Consider the following 6,711-nt stretch of genomic DNA (forward strand, 5'->3'; position numbering starts at 1 on the left):
CTGCTCACCTGTTCACCTTCTCACCTGTTCACCTGCTCACCTGTTCACCTGTTCACCTGTTCACCTTCTCACCTGTTTACCTGCTCACCTGTTCACCTGCTCACCTGTTCACCTGCTCACCTTTTCACCTGCTCACCTGTTCACCTTTTCACCTTTTCACCTGTTTACCTTTTCACCTGCTCACCTGTTCACTTGCTCACCTGTTTAAGAAACTTTGGATGTTTTTCTCCCTGAATCAGTCGAATGCTGACATTCTGGCTGGAGCTGCCGCCATCTTTGATTTCCCACAATCCCCTGGGGCAGAATTCCCCAAGATGGCGTCAGTCAGGAAACGTCAGCAGTTTGACGGAAACGGATCGTTTCGCGTGACTCAGATCTGGAAGACGGTTTCCGGTCGAGTCACTTTTAAAACGAGGAGGAAGTGAAGCTTCGTTCACGTGACGACGACTCAAGTGAAAACGCATCGTTTTCCGTTTTCGAAAAGTTTCACGTTGGCTCGGTAACGCTTTGAAAAACAGTATTTGGGGAAAAAAAGCAATGAGATCAAAGTATCGTTTGTCGTTTCCTCTTTCATCTGATGGAGTTCTCTGGTGGTTCTAGATGTTCTGTCTACGTTCTCTCAGCGGTGGTGCGTTCAGGGACCGTGGGGAAAAAAGCGAACCAGGGGGACAGAGACAGTTGGTCTCTGGTCCGGACCGTTACCGTGGTGACGCCCAAACAATCAGTCAATGCGCCCCTCTGGGTCCCGTCCTTTCAAAATAAAAGCCTTTTTTTTCTCCCCCTGTCTGAACCCAGCGTTTGGTCCCAGCAGATAAAAGCCTGTAGGGACGCCCCCTGCAGGCCGCCGCACAGTGACGATCAAACAATGACGGCAATAAGAAAAGAGAGAGAGAGAATTTCTTCTGTTTAGTGAAAAACCTTGAAGATGGAAAAAAAAAAAAAAAAAAGAAAGAAAAAAAGAAAATGGAGCTTCAGGCGGCTTTTTCTACATTAAAGTCAAATTAATGTTCAATAAACGTTTGAAACGCCGTCGTCTCGTCTCGTCAGAGGCTGAAAGGAAAAGAGGAGTGATTGAAGGTCGACTGAGGAAGAGGAGGAAGAGGAGGAAGAGGAGGAAGAGGAGGAAGAGGAGGAAGAGGAGGATGAGACATTGGAGGATTTGTCTGAAGACGTTTTTACTTCTTTACCTTCAACTCGTCTTTCGCTGGAGGAAAACAACAGACTGACCTCTTTTCTTTGTCTTCCTGCAGGCGGGGCGCTTGTTTTGCTCACCTGCAGGCCAGGTGAAGGTTCAGGTGGTGCGCTTGTTTTGCTCACCTGCAGGCCAGGTGAAGGTTCAGGTGGTGCGCTTGTTTTGCTCACCTGCAGGCCAGGTGAAGGTTCAGGTGATGCGCTTGTTTTGCTCACCTGCAGGCCAGGTGAAGGTTCAGGTGATGCGCTTGTTTTGCTCACCTGCAGGCCAGGTGAAGGTTCAGGTGATGCGCTTGTTTTGCTCACCTGCAGGCCAGGTGAAGGTTCAGGGTGGTGCGCTTGTTTTGCTCACCTGCAGGCCAGGTGAAGGTTCAGGGTGGTGCGCTTGTTTTGCTCACCTGCAGGCCAGGTGAAGGTTCAGGTGATGCGCTTGTTTTGCTCACCTGCAGGCCAGGTGAAGGTTCAGGGTGGGGCGCTTGTTTTGCTCACCTGCAGGCCAGGTGAAGGTTCCGGGTGTTTCCCAGCTCAGAGTTCAGGTTTCACACATTGAGTTCATCTTAACTTGATCCTCGACTCGACGCACTTTTAGAAAGACAAAGAACTTTTATGAGGTTGTTTACTTTCTTCACACATCAGTTTATATCATATATAGTAATTATACTATCAATTATATCATATATAGTAATTATGGTATTAATTATATCATATATAGTAATTATACTATCAATTATATCATATATAGTAATTATGGTATTAATTATATCATATATAGTAATTATACTATCAATTATATCATATATAGTAATTCTAGTATTAATTATATCATATATAGTAATTATACTATCAATTATATCATATATAGTAATTATGGTATTAATTATATCATATATAGTAATTATGGTATTAATTATATCATATATAGTAATTATGGTATTAATTATATCATATATAGTAATTATACTATCAATTATATCATATATAGTAATTATGGTATTAATTATATCATATATAGTAATTATACTATCAATTATATCATATATAGTAATTCTAGTATCAATTATATCATATATAGTAATTATGGTATTAATTACAAATATGAAACAAAAATGAAATGTTTTGCAGGCTTCAAGGTTGTGACAACATCCCTCCATCCCTCCATCCCTCCATCCCTCCATCCCTCCATCCCCTCCACCCCCCCCCCCCCCCCCCCCGTCCCCCCCCCAGCCGCTCTGAAAAGAGCAGAAGCCTCCAGACAGAAAGCAGAAGGTGAATTGAGCTTTTATTTCTGTGAGGAAGACGTTCAGCGGATAAAAGGATTTCACTTATAGAACGTTTTCCTAAAAGCTCCAGTCGTCCAACAGCACTTTAGCTTGTTAGTCACATTCACCCTTCATTCATTCATTCATTCATCAATTCATCCATTCATCCATTCATCCATTCATCCATTCATCCATCCATTCATTCATTAATCCACATGGAGAGAATCTACCAGAGCAGGAGAGCTTCAACTGGAACCTCACAGTCTGTCCTCAGAGAAATAGTACGTAGAGGTACAACACGTAGAGGTTCAACACGTAGAGGTACAACACGTAGAGGGACAACACGTAGAGGTACAACACGTAGAGGTACAACACGTAGAGGGACAACACGTAGAGGGACAACACGTAGAGGTACAACACGTAGAGGTACAACACGTAGAGGGACAACACGTAGAGGGACAACACGTAGAGGTACAACACGTAGAGGTACAACACGTAGAGGTTCAACACGTAGAGGTACAACACGTAGAGGGACAACACGTAGAGGTACAACACGTAGAGGTACAACACGTAGAGGTACAACACGTAGAGGGACAACACGTAGAGGTACAACACGTAGAGGTACAACACGTAGAGGGACAACACGTAGAGGGACAACACGTAGAGGTACAACACGTAGAGGGACAACACGTAGAGGTACAACACGTAGAGGGACAACACGTAGAGGGACAACACGTAGAGGGACAACACGTAGAGGTACAACACGTAGAGGGACAACACGTAGAGGTACAACACGTAGAGGGACAACACGTAGAGGTACAACACGTAGAGGTACAACACGTAGAGGGACAACACGTAGAGGTACAACACGTAGAGGGACAACACGTAGAGGTACAACACGTAGAGGGACAACACGTAGAGGGACAACACGTAGAGGGACAACACGTAGAGGTACAACACGTAGAGGGACAACACATAGAGGTACAACACGTAGAGGGACAACACGTAGAGGTACAACACGTAGAGGGACAACACGTAGAGGTACAACACGTAGAGGGACAACACGTAGAGGGACAACACGTAGAGGTACAACACGTAGAGGGACAACACGTAGAGGGACAACACGTAGAGCTACAACACGTAGAGGGACAACACGTAGAGGTACAACACGTAGAGGTACAACACGTAGAGGTACAACACGTAGAGATACAACACGTAGAGGTACAACACGTAGAGGTACAACACGTAGAGGTACAACACGTAGAGGTACATAACATAGAGGTACAATATGTAGAGGTACAACACGTAGAGGTACAACACGTAGAGATACAACACGTAGAGGTACAACACGTAGAGGTACAACACGTAGAGGTACAACATGTAGAGGGACAACACGTAGAGGTACAACACGTAGAGGTACAACATGTAGAGGTACAACACGTAGAGGTACAACACGTAGAGGTACATAACATAGAGGTACAACACGTAGAGGTACATAACATAGAGGTACAACATGTAGAGGTACAACCTGACGAGAACGTTTCTGAAATGAAAACATGAAAACACCTGAATCGTCGTAAAAACACAGAGTGAATATTGAAGATAAGGTGTTGAAGGAAGTGAGTGCAGATCATGTCTCCAACACACACACACACACACACACACACGCACACACACACACACACACACACACACACACACACACACACACACACACACACACAGCAGGTTGTTGTTATACAGCTTCCAGCTGAATATTCACTCCCGTTGGGCCCCTGACCACCCGGCCGGGGGCACCACCGCATTCCTAATTCATGAAACCATGATACGTTACACCCGGGAAGGTGGCTGACACCACCCCCCCCCCCACCCACCCCCCCCAACCCCTCCCCCCCCGACCTCCACCACCCATACGTAGATGTATGACTTAAAACATTTAAAAATCCTATCCGATCCACACCGACACGGTGTGATCTGGAATTCCAGATCACATCCAGAGTCGGTTGGTCCAAATCACACCGACACGATGTGATCTGAATCCAGATCACATCGAGATCTAGATCTAGATCACACCGACATGGTGTGATCTGGATTCTAGATGACATCCAGATCACACTGACACGATGTGATCTAGATCTAGATCACACCGACATGGTGTGATCTGGATTCTAGATGACATCCAGATCACACTGACACGATGTGATCTAGATCTAGATCTCGATGTGATCTGGATTCAGATCACACCGACACGGTGTGATCTGAATCCAGATCACATCGAGATCTAGATCTAGATCACACCGACATGGTGTGATCTGGATTCTAGATGACATCCAGATCACACCGTGTCGGTGTGATCTGAATCCAGATCACATCGAGATCTAGATCTAGATCACACCGACATGGTGTGATCTGGATTCTAGATGACATCCAGATCACACTGACATGATGTGATCTGGATTCCAGATCACATCATGTCAGTGTGATCTGGATCAACCGACTCTGGATGTGATCTGGAATTCTAGATGACATCCAGATCACACTGACATGATGTGATCTGGATTCCAGATCACATCATGTCAGTGTGATCTGGATTCTAGATGACATCCAGATCACACTGACACGATGTGATCTAGATCTAGATCTCGATGTGATCTGGATTCAGATCACACCGACACGGTGTGATCTGAATCCAGATCACATCGAGATCTAGATCTAGATCACACCGACATGGTGTGATCTGGATTCTAGATGACATCCAGATCACACTGACACGATGTGATCTGGATTCCAGATCACATCGTGTCAGTGTGATCTGGATGTCATCTGGATGTGATGTGATCTGGATTCCAGATCACATCATGTCAGTGTGATCTGGATTCTAGATCACACCGACACGACGTGATCTAGAATCCAGATCACACAGTGCAGGTGTGATCTGGATTGTAGATCTGTGATCTGGATTCTAGATCACACCGACTAAAGTGGAGGAATTTAAAGAATTATAGCGAAGCAGGAACTTCTGGACTGACCGACACGTTTCACTCGGTCGTGTGTTGACATGTTTGATTCCTTCCCCTCCCCCGCTGCTCACAGTCGTAGGGAATCCAGCGGCGCCCCCCCCCGGGGGGGCCGCGCGGCCGCGCGGCTCCGTCTTTGTCCCCGAACATAAAACATTCTGTTGGTTTCATCAAAACTCTTCATCTTTATGAAAAAGGGGTTTGAGGCTCCGGCCTGGAGAGCGCCGCTGCGCCGCTGCGGCTGCTGTGGCCGCTGCGGCTGTGCTTCAAACTGACACTGGCTGAATATATTCAATATATTCAATATATTCAATATATTGAATATATTTCGGAGGAATTCTATTGTCATTCCCGTCAATATGATCGACGCTGCTTCTATCAATATAGAGGAAAGTGTTTCCACTGACTGACGGACATGAACGCCTCATACCTGAGAGCTGGAGGGTGGAGGAGGAGGTGGAGGAGGTGGGTGCAGGAGGTGATGGATATGGTGATGGAGGAGGTGATGGAGGAGGTGATGGAGGAGGTGATGATGGATGAGGTGGGTGGAGGAGGTGGAGGAGGAGGTGATGGAGGAGGTGGGTGGAGGAGGTGATGGAGGAGGTGATGAGGAGGTGGGTGGAGGAGGTGATGGAGGTGGTGATGGAGGAGGGTGGGTGGAGGAGGTGATGGAGGAGGTGATGAGGAGGTGGGTGGAGGAGGTCATGGAGGTGGTGATGGAGGAGGTGGGTGGAGGAGGTGGAGGTGGGTGGGAGGAGGTGGGTGGAGGTGTTGGAGGTGATGATGGAGGAGGTGGGTGGAGGAGGTGATGGAGGAGGTGATGGAAGAGGTGGGTGGAGGAGGTGGTTGGAGGGGTTGAGGGGTGATGGATGTGGTGGGTGAGGAGGTGGAGGAGGTGATGAGGTTGATGATGATGGAGGAGGTGATGGAGGAGGTGGTTGGAGGGGGTGATGGATGTGGTGGGTGGAGGAGGTGATGGAAGAGGTGGGTGGAGGAGGTGTGATGGAGGAGGTGATGATGAGGAGGTGAGTGATGGAGGAGGAGGTGGAGAGGTGGATGGAGTGGTGATGGAGGTGATGATGGAGGAGGTGGGTGGAGGAGGTGAGGTGGAGGAGGTGAGGTGATGATGAGGTTGGGTGGAGGAGGTGGTGGAGGAGGGTGGTGATGGAGGAGGTGGGTGGATGAGGTATGTGGAGGAGGTGGGTGGAGGAGGTGTGGATGGAGGTGATGGAGGGTGATGGGAG

The sequence above is a fragment of the Blennius ocellaris genome (assembly GCF_963422515.1).
Source record: "Blennius ocellaris genome assembly, contig: SCAFFOLD_142, whole genome shotgun sequence".
NCBI classification, from domain to species: Eukaryota; Metazoa; Chordata; class Actinopteri; order Blenniiformes; family Blenniidae; genus Blennius; species Blennius ocellaris.